General features: G+C 34.1%; 1 pseudogene; it reads right to left on the bottom strand.

Annotated features, from left to right (window-relative positions):
- Positions 1-12,902: 12,902 nt before the first annotated feature.
- Positions 12,903-17,086, bottom strand: LOC120201994 (annotated as a pseudogene).
- Between the last annotated feature and the right edge of the window lie 368 nt (positions 17,087-17,454).

Raw genomic sequence — 17,454 nt, 5'->3', positions numbered from 1 at the left:
AGAAAATATAAAAGATTTGCACAGTGATTTAGAGTGGTTCGACTTTCTCAACCAAAGTCTACGTCCACTACCTTAGCTATCCACACTAAGGAGTTTCCACAAATTCACTAATTTGTCTTTCTTTTGAGGACAAAGAGTAACCTTACAACTCCGTCAAGAATTATACCCCAAATTCTTGAGACACACTCTTCTCAAAGAGAAAATTACAAACTTTGCAAACTTACAGAAAAACCTCACAAGGTAAGATGTTTGCACAATTCTATAACAAAGAAATAACACTCAAATATGCATACAATTGAGCACAAATGGTGCTCTTGAAAGCAAAATCAATATTGAATGGATGTAGGTTTGATTTGCTCAAACAATAAGTTTATGGCTTCCTCTCTTTGAATTCTTTCTCAAAACTTGTTTCCATATCCACCAATGGCTTCAAGACTTGTTTAAATACACCTCAGATCAATTCTAGACGTTGGGGATGATCATGGATTCAATAGAGCCGTTGTTGTATGTTTTCCATTTCAAAAGGCTATTGGGAGCGTATGGGTATCGGTAATCCACTTAGGGGTATCGGTAATCCACTTAGGGGTATCGATACTTCCTGTATAAAATTCAAATATTTCGACTGTTGCAAAACCAAAGATATCGATATCTCTCATGGTATCGGTACCCATTTTGCATTCGATGTTTGGGTTTGGAGTCAAAATCATGTAAGCAATATCGGTACCCATAACTATTATATCGGTACAATTATATAAGGGTATCGGTACCCAATAGGGTATCAATACCTCTTTTGTATTCGATGTTTCAGGGGTATCAATATTGTCCAAGGAGGTATCGGTACTACCCTATTTAAAACAAAATTTTGACTCGATTATGGTTCGAAATACTTTGTAAAAATTGTTTCAAAAATATTTTAAGAGTGAAACACAACTTTTCATTTAAGTAAGGAGTAAAATTGAAATTTGAAGACTTGGAGTAATATTTGTGATATTCGAATATTTGAATCGAGTATAATATTTAAATCAAATATAAAATCGTAAAATTACTTAACACTTTATTTGCTATATTGAAACATCGAAATGTTTTCAACAATCTCCCCTTTTTTGATATAACAAAACATTTTAGAAATTTTAAGATTTTCTTTGAAAAATCACTTTGGAAAAATTACTCCCCCTTACTATATTCTCTCCCTTTTTGTTAAATCAAAAAGAATCTATATGAAATTTTAAATAAAATATCCAAATTGATGTATAATTTAAGTTGCTAAGATCAAGCCAAGAGAAATATTAGCCATTAGTCCACATAATCAATATTAATAAACAATATGCAATAGAGATTGGTCATAATATTTCTAATATGTAAAAGGTGCATGAACTAAAGAAATAAACATAAAGATCAAAATCATTCAAAATCAAACATTCAAAACACAAAATATTCAAACAACCAAATATCCAAAACATAAATCCATCAAAATGTTAAGACAATGTTTAGGTTCAAAATAGAGATCAACTAAAAGAAAACTAGCAAGAAAGGTCAATCATCCGTAGAAGAATTGGGATCGAATCGATGTAGTCTAAGGAAAGTGACATCGCGAATTAGTGCGTCGAGTCTCTCGTCTACTGCATTGAATTTATTTTCCATTGCTTCGCGGTGAGCTCGATTTTCCCTTTGATACTCCAACTATTGAGTTCCCATAGCAGTCAAGTGGGACTCCAAGGATGTGAACCGTAAGTCCAATGTCTCCATAAAAGACTGAAAGTATGGAGGCATTGTACTGTCTTGCCTAGCTGGCTCATCTTCAGGCTAGTTTACGGGATCGTCGACATCCCGTAAGAGGTCTTCAAGATCTTGAGCCGGAGCAGGAGCCGGAGCCGGAGCTGCTCGTGAGGAGCTAGCATCGGGAGTTTACTTTGTTGAGCGAACCAAGTGATCTTTGTCTCCAGTCCATCCCGATTTTCAAAGAGATGTGAAGTTGATTTCAGAGGTTAGTGGGATGGCTACATATAAGTCTACCTTAAGACCAGATTTTACAAACATATTACTTAGTAGGAAACCATAAACTAACGTTTCTACTCGCTTTAAAGGAATATTGTTTACGGTGTCTACTAGTTCCCCAAAGATAATTTGAGGGAGATTTATTTTCTTATTATGTTAGATACAATGTATCCACCATAAGTCAAGAGCTCTAAACGTGGAGTATTTTTCTCCGGATGGTCTATACCACCAAGAGATTATAAGATGAATGAAACATTCTTGGTATTCTAAAACACTCGTACTAGACTTGACTTCATAAGGGAAAGGCACTAAATCTCACTCATTATCTAACCCTCAGTTATCTAGTCTAAAAACACTAGCTATATAGTCCAAGTCTATATTAATGTATTGCCCCAAGAGATAGGAGCAAATATATCCGGTCGCGATTTGAGACTCATTTTGTACACACATGCCATTTGAATAGAAAATACGAACAAGTTGCTGATAAACAACTGGTTTTACCTTAAAAAGGTTATCGAATTTCCAAGATTTGAGGGTAGGGAGGTATTTAAATTTCATTTCTACCATAGCCTTAAGAGATGGGATACGTTCTTCCCTAATATTATAAGACTCAAAATAGGTAATGTACCTTTCGTAGAGACTCCTACAGTTAGGTTCGTTAAAACAAGAGTTAAGGATGGTCATTTTGGGTTCATTAGGGATAGGATTTTGAGGTGGAATGGGAGGTGGATTTTGTGGTTGGTTTGATCGACTAGAGGAAGACCTAGCTCGTTTAGACATGGTTTAGGAAATCAGAATGGTAAACCTACAAATTAAACAACATATGTATGCAACATAATTAATCCCAAAACTCAATATGAGTCCTCAATATTCAAGGTTCTCTAACTTAGTGTCTAATGGGAAATATTAAAAATTATTTTGAAAACTAAGTTTAAAAAATCATAATATGTATAGTTTTCATGAAAATAATATATTAGATCAAAAACAACAATTAAATCAAAAGCATTTTTTTCGAAATTCAAAAAAAAATAAAAAAATCTTGTGTTTTTGTAAAAATTAGTTGTAGATTCTAGTGAAAAACCATAATCTACTAAATGTTTGATCACTAATTTGAACTAGAACTAGTCCTATGTTCAAAATCAATAAAACAGTGGTTTAGAAAAATTACCTTGAAAATTCGAGATTGAGTGGAATGTAGTGTTGTTTGCACAATTTTAATGATACTAGCAGGATTTGGAGTTGAAAAACTATTGAATTTCAACTTGAAATCGAAGGAATGAGGCAATATGGAGATTTGGGTAGAGAGAGGGAAGGAACGACGTGAGTTTATGTTTTTAGAATTTAGCAAAAAAGATGTTATTTTAGGGATTTTAAATCTTAAACCCGATAGGGGGTATCGGTACCTCTCTAGGGATATCGATACACATTCAAGGAGTATCGGTACCGTTAAGAACAATATTGATACCTATTCAAGAAATATCGATATGCTAGTAGTATCGATACCTAGCAAGAGAAGTTTTAGTACTAGGTGACCAGTATCGATACCAAGTGCACAAAATTTTCAAAAATCTGTATTTAAACACTTAGCAAGCAAAATTAACCAGCTCTAGTGGTATTGGCAACTCATATCACGAAAATTAATAATGATCAATCAATAAAATCAGACTTAAACCTAATTTGAACAATAAATCAAGGTAGGTTGGTTAAACCTAATTATCTCCTAAGTGTCCAAAATCTTTCTTTATCCAAGGGTTTTGTAAAAATATCCGCTAATTGATGCAAAGTGTCTACAAATTCTAGAACTACATCTCCCTTTGTGACATGATCTCTAATGAAATCATGTCTAATTTCAATGTGTTTAGTTCTAGAGTGTTTGATGGGATTTTTAGTTAGACAAATAGCACTAGTATTGTCACACTTGATAGGAATGATATCTACTTCAATTCCATAGTCTAAAAGTTGTTGTTTCATCCATAAAACTTGTGTGCGGCAACTTCCAGCTGAAATGTATTCCGTTTCAGTTGTAGATAATGCAACACTATTTTGTTTCTTTGAAAACTAAGAAATCAATATGTTTCCTAGGAATTGACAAGTACTGGAGGTGCTCTTCCTATCTATTTTGCATCCTCCATAATTCGCATTCGAGAAGGCATGCAAGCTAAAGCTAGAGTCTCTAGAATACCAAAGTCCTAAACTAGGAGTGTCCTTAAGGTATCTAAGATTCTCTTAATGGCTTGTAGATGTGATTCCTTAGGGCATGATTGAAATCTAGAACATAAGTAAACATTAAACATAATGTCCGGTCTACTTGCGGTTAGATAAAGCAAAGAGCCAATCATAGACCTATAAATTTTAACATCTACATGTTTACCTTCTTCATCTTCTTCAAGCTTTGTAGATGAGCTCATAGGAGTGGCTTGGGGTTTGACATTTTCCAATCCAAACTTCTTGAGCATATCCTTGATGTACTTTGCTTGAATAATGAAGATGCCATCTTTCCTTTGCTCGATTTGGAGCCCCAAGAAAAATGAAAGCTCCCCCATCATGCTCATCTCAAATTCACCTTGAATTAGCTTAGAAAATTCTTGGCAAAGAGCATCATTAGTAGAACCAAATATTATATCATCAGCATAAATTTGAACTACGAATAAATCTTTATCTTTTCGTTTTAAAAAAATGTAGTGTCAACCTTCCCTTTTGAAAAACTTTTTTCAATTAAAAAATTTGAAAATCTCTCATACCAAGCTCTAGGAGCTTGTTTTAAACCATATAATGCTTTTGTCAATTTAAAAACATGATTAGGAAATTTTGAATCTTCAAAACCAGGAGGTTGTTCCACATACACTTCTTCTTTTATAAAACCATTAAAAATGCACTTTTAATATCCATTTGATATAATTTAAATTCACTGAAACATGCAAATGCCAACAACATTCTAATAGCTTCCATCCTAGCTACGGGAGAATATGTTTCATCAAAATCTATTCCCTCTTCTTGAGTATAACCTTGAGCAGCAAGTCTAGCCTTGTTCCTAGCTATGTTACCACTTTCATCAAGCTTATTCCTAAACACTCATTTAGTACCTACATTATATTTATTACTTGGGCTTTCAATTAATGTCCATACTTTACTTCTCTCAAATTGATTTAACTCTTCTTGCATAGTCATAATCCAATTTTCATCGGTTAATGCTTCTTTAACATTTTTAGGCTCTATGTATGAGATAAATGCAACATAATTACAAATGTCCCTAAGAGAAGATCGAGTAGTTACCCCTTTGGATGGATCACCTAAACTCTCACCATCCTTGACATAGTTGTATTCTCTTGGGTATGAGATTTCCCTTTCTTCAATGGTTAGATTCTTGAAGTCATCTTGAGTTTCCTCATGCTTTACTTCTTCCTTTGATGATGGTTCTCCCACATCATTTGCATTTATAATACCTACGTCGTCATCAACACAAGAATCTTTCCTCGGAAGGGGATTATCGCTGAAAACAACATGGATAGATTCTTCTACCACTAAAGTTCTTTTATTAAATACTCGATAAGCTTTATAATTTAAGGAATAACCCAGAAAAATTCCTTCTTCAATTTTAGCATCAAATTTGCCAAGATTCTCTTTACCGTTGTTTAAAACAAAACATTTACATCCAAAAGAGTAAAAGTAGCTAATGTAAGGCTTTTTATTTTTGAAAATTTCATATAGAGTATTCTTTAAAATAGGACTAATCATTACTCGGTTAATTACATAACAAGCGGTATTTGTGGCTCCGCCCAAAAATATTTTGGCAAATTGTTTTCACAAAGCATGGTTCTAGCCATTTCCTCTAAAGTTTGATTTTTCTCTCAACAACTCCATTTTGTTGAGGGGTTCTAGGAGCTGAAAAATTATGGTTAATCCCATTTCAATTACAAAAATCAATAAATCCAAGATTTCCAAATTCAGTACCATGATCACTGCTAACACTTGAAATGGAGTAACCTTTTTCATTTTGGATTACTTTTGAAAACGTGATAAAATTTTCTAATGCTTCATCTTTAGTAATTAAAAGTAGAACCCAAGTAAATCTAGAATAGTCATCTACCAATACAGAGTCATATTATTTTCCACACAACCTAGTAGTTCTAATTAGCCCAAAAAGATCAATATAGATCAATTGTAATACTCTACTAGTTGATACATCGTTAATGGATTTAAAGGAAGCTTTCTTATGTTTTCCTTTTGCACATGCATCACAAATTTTATCTTTATCTAATTTTAGCTTTGGCAAACCTCTCACTAAACTTCCTTGAATAAGTCTTTGTAAAACACTCATGCTTGTATGTCCTAGTCTCCTATGTCATAACCAACAATCATGCTCATCCTTGGCAACTAGGCATAAATTAGCATATTAATTAAATCTAAATGCACCATGTATATGTTTCCTATTCTATGACCAATAAGCATAATCTTATTAGATACAATGTCAACAACTTTACAATTGTTTGTTTCAAACAAGACATTGTATCCTTTATCACACAATTGAATAATACTTAATAGATTATACTTTAACCCATTTACATATAAAACATTTTCTACTTGTATGGAAGAGGTATTACATATAGTACCTATACCTTCTATGTAACCTTTTGAGTTGTCACCAAAGGTTACCACTCCTCCATTTTTTTCATTAAGCTCAGTAAACTGGATCTTGTCTCCGGTCATATGTCTTGAGCATCCACTATCAAGGTACCATGTATTTTAGCTTGTATTTCGTGCCTTGAAGCAATGCTCCTTTTCCTACAAACATAGATTAAATTTTGATTTTTGGTACCCAAATTCTTTTGGGTCCATATTCATTAGTTTCTAAAAGCCTTGTCCCCTTAGGTATCCATTTGTTTAGGATATCTTTATCTTTAGTAGTATTGAGTTCTTTAGGAACCCATATACTCCTAATGATTTTACTATTCAAGGTTCTTTGGGGACCTATATTATTGTAAGATTTAAAATTCTTTTTAATATAGTTGGATTTTGAACTTTCTCATTTTTCAAAACGTTTTGATCCAACTTTATTAAAAGAAGCTTTAAGATCATAAATTTCCTTTTGATGATCATCATAAACTCTAGAAAGTAAGTTTCGCAAATCAGAATTTTTCTTTTCGAAATCATCGATTTTGACTTGCAAATATTTAATCTTACTTTCGAGTTCAATGTTGGTCTTGGATATGAGATCTTTTTCATTTTCAATTTTTAAATATCTTTCGTGTATTTTGAAAATAATTTCTCATAATCCGAAGCCAAACCATTATATTCCTCTAATAACTCATCAAATGAATAATCTTCTAAATTAGATGTGTTAGAGGTTACCTGAGAATCCTCCCCGAAGGCCATTAAGCATAAGTTTACTACTTTTTGTTCCTCTTCATCGGATGATTCGTCATCGCTCCAAGTAGCCACGTGTGCTTTATGCTTCTTCTTTGAAAGACACTTCTTCTTCAATTGTGGGCAATCGTATTTAACATGCCCAGGCTTTTTGCACTCATAGCAAATGATTTGGTCCTTCTCCTTTGACTCATTTTGAAGCCTTCATTTCGTTGGAATTTTCTTCCTCTATTTGGCTTCATTAATTTTCTGAGTCTTCTGGAAAGCAAGGCCATTTCTTCATCCTCGTTATCATCAGAATCACTCTCATCTTTGGTGGATTTGAGAGCAATACCAACGTTCTTCTTCTTTTCAATCTCCTTCTTTGTGTCGTCCTTCTTCTCATGCTCTGCCTCATCTTGAATCATCATTTCATGAGTGAGGAGAGAACCAATGAGCTTATCGAGAGTTAAAGACTTTACTTGCAGTCTTCTTTGATTGCCAAGCTTTTGGAAGAGAAAAAATTATCTTCCTCACAAGTTTCTCATTAGGGATTATATCTCCGAATCCCTTAAGACCGTTGATAATCACGGAAAATCTATTCGTCATAGCTTTGATATCTTCATCTGGTTTCATCCTGAAATTTTCATAGCTATGAGTAAGAAGACTAATTTTGGTTTCTTTTAGCTTGTCGATTCCTTCATGTGTGACTTGAATTTTTTTCCCATATCTCCTTGACGATTGAACAAGATGATATGCTCCTGTATTCATCTAGTCCAAGTGCACAGAAAAGAATATGGATTGCTTTTGAGTTGAGCTGGAATAATCTCGTCTCTTCTTCACTCTACATATATGGTTCTGTGGATGGTTCGGAGTATCCTCTCATCATGATTTTCCATGCTCCCATATCACTAGCTTGAATGAAGAACTTCATCTTATTCTTCCAATAGGCATAGTTAGCTCCATTGAAGAGAGGAGGCTTGTTGACGGGCTGAGAATCAAGAACGAAGTCAAAGTTCGATGTAGAGGCCATTGATGACTTGAATATCGATTGAACTCTTCCCGGATCTTCTCAAGAGGTGGTAAAACCTTCAAATGAGTGTAGCTCTGATAATAATTGTTGAGTTAATCTATCGGATGAAATAGCCAAGAGGGGGTGAATTTGTAATTAAAATTTTGGTAGAAGCTTTGACAGAAAATAGAAAAGATTTGCACAGCGATTTAGAGTGGTTTGACTTTCTCAACCAAAGTCTGTGTCCACTACTTTAGCTATCCACACTAAGTATTTTCCACAAATTCACTAATTTGTCTTTCTTTTGTGGACAAAGAGTATCCTTACAACTCCCTCAAGAATTATACCCCAAATTCTCGAGACACTCTCTTCTCAAAGAGAAAATTACAAACTTTGAAAACTTACAGAAAAATCTCACAAGGTAAGATGTTTGCACAATTCTAGAACAAAGAAAGAACACTCAAACATGAATACAATTGAGCACAAATGGTGTTCTTGAAAATAAAATAAATATTGAATGGATGTAGGCTTGATTTGTTCAAACAATAAGTTTAAGGTTTTCTCTCTTTGAATTCTTTCTCAAAACTTGTTTCTATATCCACCAATGGCTTCAAGACTTGTTTAAATACACCTCCGATCAATTCTAGACGTTGGGGATAATCATGGAGTCAATAGAGCCGTTGTTGTATGTTTTCCACTTCAAAAAGTTGTTGGGAGCATATAAGTATCGGTACTCTACTAAGGGGTATCGATACTTGCTGTATAAAATTTGAATATTTCAACCGTTGCAAAACCAAAGGTATCGATACCTTTCATGGTATCAGTACCCATTTTGCATTCGATGTTTGGGTTTGGAGTCAAAATCATGTAAGTAGTATCGGTATCCATAACCATGGTATCGGTACTACTATATAAGGGTATCAGTACCTCTTTTGTATTCGATGTTTGAGGGGTATCGATATTGTCCAATGAGATATCGGTACTACCCTATTTCAAACTCAATTTTGACTCGATTATGGTTCGAAAAACTTTGTAAAAATTGTTTCAAAAATATTTTAAGAGTGAAACACAACTTTTCATTTAAGTAAGGAGTAAAATTGAAATTTGATGACTTGGACTAATATTTGTGATATTCGAATATTCGAATCGAGTATAATATTTAAATCAAATATAAAATCTTAAAATTACTTAACAGTTTATTTGTTATATCGAAACATCAAAATGTTTTCAACATATAGCACTTGGAGAAGAAATGGGAGAATGAAATGAGAAGGAGATGAATGAAATGAAGCAAAGAAAGAGATGAAAAAGATAAAAGATTAAATGAAGAACTTCATCTTATTCGTCCAATAGGCATAGTTAGCTCCATTGAAGAAATGAGGCTTGTTGACGGGCTGAGAATCAAGAACGAAGTCGAAGTTCGATGTAAAGGCCATTGATAACTTGAATATCGATTGAACTTTTCCCGGATCTTCTCAAGAGGTGGTAAAACCTTCAAATGAGTGTAGCTCTGATAACAATTGTTGAGTTAATCTATCGGATGAAATAGCCAAGAGGGGGTGAATTTGTAATTAAAATTTTGGTGGAAGATTTGACAGAAAATAGAAAAGATTTGCAGTGATTTAGGGTGGTTTGACTTTCTCAACCAAAGTCTATGTTCACTACCTTAGCTATCCACACTAAGTATTTTCCACAAATTCACTAATTTGTCTTTCTTTTGAGGACAAAGAGTAACCTTACAACTCCCTCAAGAATTATACCCCAAATTCTCGAGACACTCTCTTCTCAAAGAGAAAATTACAAACTTTGAAAACTTATAGAAAAACCTCACAAGGTAAGATGTTTGCACAATTCTAGAACAAAGAAAGAACACTCAAAGATGAATACAATTGAGCACAAGTGATGTTCTTGAAAGAAAAATAAATATTGAATGGATGTAGGCTTGATTTGTTCAAACAATAAGTTTAAGGCTTTCTCTCTTTGAATTCTTTCTCAAAACTTGTTTCTATATCCACCAATGGCTTCAAGACTTGTTTAAATACACCTCAGATCAATTCTAGACGTTGGGGATAATCATGGAGTCAATAGAGCTGTTGTTGTATGTTTTCCACTTCAAAAGGTTGTTGGGAGCGTATGGGTATCGGTACTCTACTAAGGGGTATCGATACTTCCTGTATAAAATTCAAATATTTCAACCGTTGCAAAACCAAAGGTATCGATACCTCTCATGGTATCGGTACCCATTTTGCATTCGATGTTTGGGTTTGGAGTCAAAATCACGTAAGTAGTATCGGTATCCATAACCATGATATCGGTACTACTATATAAGGGTATCGGTACCCAATAGGGTATCGGTACCTCTTTTGCATTTGATGTTTGAGGGGTATCGATATTGTCCAATGAGGTATCGGTACTACCCTATTTAAAACTCAATTTTGACTCGATTATGGTTCGAAATACTTTGTAAAAATTGTTTCAAAAATATTTTAAGTGTGAAACACAATTTTTCATTTAAGTAAGGAGTAAAATTGAAATTTGAATACTTGGAGTAATATTTGTGATATTCGAATTGAGTATAATATTTAAATCAAATATAAAATCTTAAAATTACTTAACAGTTTATTTGTTATATCGAACATCAAAATATTTTCAACATATAGCACTTGGAGAAGAAATGGGAGAAGGAAATGAGAAGGAGATGAATGAAATGAAGCGAAGAAAGAGATGAAAGAGATAAAAGCTTGAATGAAGAACTTCATCTTATTCTTCCAATAGGCATATTTAGCTCCATTGAAGAAAGGAGGCTTGTAGACGGGATGAGAATCAAAAACGAAGTCGAAGTTCGATGTAGAGGTCATTGATGACTTGAATATCTATTGAGGTCGAAGTCGAATTCTTATATAATAGATATTTTTTATATTTTCTATTAAAAATCTATTTTCGTCTTTTAAGTAAGTATCCCCTTGTCAAAATTTTATAAATATGTCCATAACATTGAATCTCGTGTCCTTTTTGGTCTATAAGTACAAAGACAGATGGGAAGATATTACTTTGTCTCTTTCTAATTCATATGTTGATTCTATCGAAGATGTCATACTTGTGAGCAGTTATGGTTGTAAGTTCAACACATGAAAAGAGAGGATGAATGAAGTATTCGTAGCGGATGATGCAACTAAGATTTTTGACTGTCCAATCATACCTATACAGGAAGACACGCTAGTGACGGAACATGCATCATCGGGTATACACTCGACAAGGTCAACTACAACTGGCTCATGTGCAACATGAATCAATAGGAAAATAGTTCAAAGAATTTGAGGGAATTGGAAAAGAAACTTACGCTACCCAAAATCGAACTTTTTAGATGGAGAATTGGTCAAGAGGCCTTATCGACTGAGAGTAAGCTTTTTGGCTGCTGGACTTGGAGATGGAAAGTGCAAGATAAAGATCATATTTCATACGTTCTCAGAATATCCAAATACAAGGGAAGCCATTAGTTTTGGTTCATGGGATCCAAGGGTACTTAATGACCAGAGTTCACAATGCTTAAAGTGGCTGGAAGGACACTTCTATGGAACATTTAGAACTGAAGAAACAAGATGGTTCATGAGGAAAGACGCCCAAATTGTTTATGAGAATACCAAGACTCCAATCATATTTCTCTACTCATAGCTCGGTTATCAATCCAGTTCTTCCCCGACAGTCGATAGAAATCACTTATACTAGACCAGTGAATGGATGCATCAAAGTCAACATTGATAGAGTATAAAACAAGGTAAGCAAGATTGGTGCTTTGGATGTGGTAGCAAGAGATCACAATGGACTTACTATTCCAAGTCATGCTCGAAAGCTGATTGATCTACATGATGCACGAGTCAACATGGTTGGCCCTCGATGACCATTGAAGTGATGCGATTGAAATTGTTAACTGCCTAACTAACCCGAGGAAGTACTAATCACTAGTTACATTCCACCTTGGCAAGGCCTTCAAACTGCTAACAAAAACAGGAACCTTAGAGTAGCATATGTTCATAGGATGAGTAATAGAGTCTCTCCAAACGGTCTTTACCTTGTAACAATGTTATATGGTTTGAAAATGAGCACCCGGAATGTATCACTACTAATGTAGTTCATGATGCTATTCATAGCTAAGTAATACAGTTATCCATTTATCGTAAAAAAATACTGGCAATAAAACATAATCTTATGAAGGCTGTCGGCTGCTACTCAGGTTGGGAAAGGCTACAAGTAGCTAACTTTTTTTTTATTAATCTAGGATCGATTACAAGTTGCAGTATCTATTCTAGAGACTTTCAACCATTTGACAATGAATGCTCAAATATCTTACAATTTGTTAGTGCTCGAACTCATAATCTCTAAGAATAACAATTATTCCTTTTTAACCACTAAGATAGTGTGATTCATGGGCTACAAGTTCATAACTAAAACTAAACCTTATGAATGTCAGAAATTATTGCAGCATTGCCAAAAGTAAGGTTTGGTTTTCATCAAAGAAAAAAAAAAAGGAAAAACTTCTCTTGGATGAAAATCTGAGTAAAGAAAAACCATCAACAAGTGATCAACGCTTTACCCATTGGAAGCGCTTCCTTGCTTTCGCCTTCCCTGGTTTTTCCTTTCCACCACACGTGAATCCCTAATCAAGAAACCAGCTGGTAGAACACATGAGATATTTAGTTATACTGTGATCGTAAGATCCAAATATAACTGCAAAAATTCCAGACAAAAAGACCTTGCCAAATCTACGGACGGTCCAATGGAATTGTATAAACAAAGATACACAAACTGCAACACAATTGTAAAAGAGGTAATACCAGCTCTGAGGAGAGGACGTAGCTCTGGCTCAAAATTTCGAAAGGTCCTACTGATTACCAACTGAATCGCTCCCGCTTGACCTGTCACAGAAGATAAACATCTTTACTCATACGGAAGAAAACATGTCAGTTACATTTCAGTCGGTTTAAGGAAAAGGGGTTTCAAGTGTTCGATATATAATAAAGCTATTACAGCATATATTAGATGAGTCTTCCTTAGAGATGGCATAGAAGGCTCGGTATCCTTGCCCCTCGCTAGAAGATTTCCCAAGTCCAAGCAGGGCTAAAGAGGCTCCAATTTTTAAGATTCAGTAACCTTTCACACGAACTACAAAGATTCAAAAAACAGTACCTCATCAGCTCAATGACAGGAAAAAGTTCCACTGTAGTTTATGAGGACCGAGTACGGTATTATATGAATTTCAGTAGGAAGGGAAAGTACTTCTGGAGTGATCAAACATGTAAGAATGTTGGCCTAGCATTATGGAGTGAAATGTTTTTTATTGGCCAAATCTCATTAAGCATGTACAAGAAAACAGTAATCAACTTGCTATAAAAGCCTTCTGCTAGTTACACTTACCATACTAGTGTCATTGTGTTGGCAATAGCTCTTGCCACCATTAGACATTTGATCATGCAGTGTAAACAAGACATTGCCTTTAAATCATATATGTATGCAGAGTCAACAAATTAACTACCTTTCATTAGAACAAGTGATTTTAATTGTTTAATCAATAATTTGTTTTTTTTAATAGCATAGCAACTAAGATATCAACCTCAATCACAAATAAATTTCCCATGCACGTAAAACATAGCTCACTCTTTCGGAAACGCGTAACAAAATTGGTATCTATACAATGTGAGAGTATAAAAGCCTAAAGTTATTTGCAAACCATATTCCCACATAGCAGGTCACAACAAATTAAAAAGGTTGAATACATATCATCATTACAGAAGCCTTAAACATAAATGGTAAACATGTTGATAATGAAATTCAAGCCCTTGTATTTAAATTTGTGCTCTTTCACCAGGGGCATATATATATTTTTACTTAGATGCCACACATCATAAAAAAAGGGTGTCAGCCGAACCAGATCAGTTTGTAATAAGTGGATCCTAAAGGGAAATTTGAATACCAAAACAATTTATTCTACTTTTATGGTCAGCTTGATATTAACAATATTGACATTATAAGCAAAATAGGCAAATAGATTCAGCCTCAAGCGTCAAACAAAATAAGTGTGAGACATTGTTAGAAGCTAGTCCTTTTAAGGTTTAATGAAACAACGAAAGGAAGCGCAGTTACAACTTACAAGGACTTAGCTTACCAGAAAGACCACCTCCTTTAACAGTGCATTTGATGTCCCAAAGGCCTAAGGTCTTGGTTTCTGAGAAGGCCGAAGAAGAGCAGCACGATGATCAAGCATTGGGAAATACAACATCAAATTCTGTCATTGAGACTGAATTTTCCATCTCCGGGTTCAACCCAAACAAAGGCTATACTACATTTCCTTCTCCCAGTACCATATGCCCTTCCTTTATCATCTACTTGTCTTAATCTTTCTTTGGCCATCTCCTCCAGCTTCAGGCGTTCCATTTCAGCTCTTGTTGATTTTCTCGTATTCTTTTCATAAAACATGTCTTCTATAACACTTAAAGGCGGCAATCCAACAACCCCTTCCAAATACTTTAGAGCAATCAAACTGTCGAACATCGTATCTGTTATACCAGATGCTGCTATAAGGTCACCAAATGCACGATTCGGACCTGCAAAAGGGAATAATCTCCTCTTAACCCACAAAGATGGTTCAAGCAAAAGGAAGGTAGCCATCTTCTCAATACACAAACAATAACACCTGACACTAAATTTCTAAAACTGTTTCACTTTTTCTTTTTCTCACTTTTCATCAGCAAATGAAATACTAAATAATACATAATTGGCGAAATACGATGGTTTGCTTAGAGGTGGCAACAGTGTCATTCGAATAGGGTTTGGGTCGGGTTATTTCGAGTCGGGACATTTTGGGTTAGATTATATTCGGTTTAATTTTTTCAGGTCGGATCGGATCTAGTTCGGATCTGGTTCGAGTGTACAGTAACTTGAGTCGGGCAAGGTATCGGGTCAAGTCAATTTTCGGGTCGGTGGTTATCGGATCAGTTGATTTTTTGGTCGGGTTAATATCGGATCAGTTATATTTTAAGTCATGTCAATTTTGGATCGGTTGATTTTCGATTTTAGTCAACCTTTAGATCAGGTCAATTCGGGTTGAATTGGTTATGAGTTTAATAATATATATATAATTATTAATAAATTCTTGTAAAAGAATATGTCTTATTGTTTTTTAATCTTATCATTTAGGCCTAATTTCAATTCTCAATTGTTCAATATTTTGAACTAAACCATGATTTAGATATGAAAAATTGATAATTTGATACGAATATGATCCTATAATGCGTGTTAGATTTTGTTATCAAAATTTTATATTGATCTTGTATGGAAATTTTATCTATTTGATAAAGAAATAAATTTTTTGTTAAAATTTTTATTTTCAACAATAAATTTAAATTTTTTATTAAAATTTTAAAAATAATACATAAATTTATTTGTTAAGTTTTAATCCTAACATAAGTAAATTTTATATTATTTTTATTATAAATCTAATATTATTTCATTTGTTTTAGTTGTTTCCTATTATTTTTATTATAAATCTAATATTTTTATTACAAGTAAGATAAATAAGCTTTATTTGTTACTGTTTTCAATCTTACAATAAGATTCTTACTTTTATATTCATCTTATGTAACATAATTAAACTTTTCATTGTTTTTTATTATAAATCTAATATTTTTATTACAAGTAAGATAAGTATACTTTATTTGTTATTGTTTTCAATCCGATGATAAGATTCTTACTTTCAGTTCGAATTAATTTTCATTTGGATTACTTTATTCGTTATTGTTTTCAATTTTACAATAAGATTCTTACTTTCAGTTCGGATTAATTTTCATTCGGATTGCTTTCAGGTCAGGTTGAATTCGGTTAAGGTTTCTTTCGTTTTAGGTTAATTTTTTGTTTGGGTTACTTTTGGTTGAGGGTAATTTTGGTTCGGGTTGCTTTCAGTTCGAATTACTTTTGGTTTCATTGAATTTTAGATCGAGTATCGGATCAAACTTAATTATTATGTTCGAGTTAATTTAAATATTGTAAATCGATTCAGATAATCAATTTCAGGTAAATTTTGTTAGGTCGAGGTTTGCTATTAATTTGCACACAATTGCAACGTTCTCACACCATAATTTCTTTTTATTTTCAATGCCAAAATAACCTTAAATTTAATAGCTCTTATCCTATAAAAAGCAATATCGATAAATTGATATCAAATCTATATATAAAAACAAGGGGGGGAAGCTAGCCTTTGAGTACAAAAACGAGGTGTTTCGCTTCATCATCAAGTTTCTCCCTCTCATCAACACCCAAGGCAATACTAGTTCCATCAATGGTTTCACCAACATCGCGTACACCTTCTTCTTTCAAGTCAAAAATGTCGTCATCTTTCTCTTCTTCTCCGAAGCTCCATGCTTTCTCTTCCTCTACAAGAACCCAATCCCCTTCCCCGCTCTTCTTTCCGGAATCATCGGGGAAAAGACTATGGAATTCCTCGTCAGTATATTGGGGAATTTTCCTGGGAAATGAGTATTCTTTTCTATCGTAATTGTTATTGAAGTTGTCGCTAGAGAGGAGACAGAGGAGGGAGTGTGGAGGGGGTTGAGAGAAGGAGGGACATGTGCGAGATTTGAAGCAAAGAAGACGGAAATGGGAAGCTTTCGGGGGGGGGGGGGGGGTGAGACAACATTGTGCAGAAGGCAGTGTTTTACCAGAAACTAGGAACGATAGGGAATTCATTTTCCGATTCTGACAGGGTTTCAGTAACCCGGCCAGAAAATTTTCAACCCGACCCGCCCCAATTGGAATATAATAACATGACCACTAACTAATCTATTACTATTTTTTTTGGGAAAAAAACAAAAGTATATTGCCCCACACTAGGAATTAGAATCTCAACATTTGTCTTAAAATATGATATATTCTACTTAATTAAGAAAAAAGACATACGTATATAAGGCAAATAGATGCAAGTATGGATGGCAATGAGCTGGATCTGGATCGGATCCAGTTAGACCCAAATCCAGACCTAGTTTTACATATTGGATTCAAACCCGCTCTAGATCTGTTAGTCTAAAAAATTGGGACCCAAATCCAGATCAAATAAT

The sequence above is a fragment of the Hibiscus syriacus genome, unplaced genomic scaffold (assembly GCF_006381635.1).
Source record: "Hibiscus syriacus cultivar Baekdansim isolate YM2019G1 unplaced genomic scaffold, ASM638163v2 tig00008145_pilon, whole genome shotgun sequence".
NCBI classification, from domain to species: domain Eukaryota; kingdom Viridiplantae; phylum Streptophyta; class Magnoliopsida; order Malvales; family Malvaceae; genus Hibiscus; species Hibiscus syriacus.
This window is presented reverse-complemented; position numbering and strand designations above follow the sequence as displayed.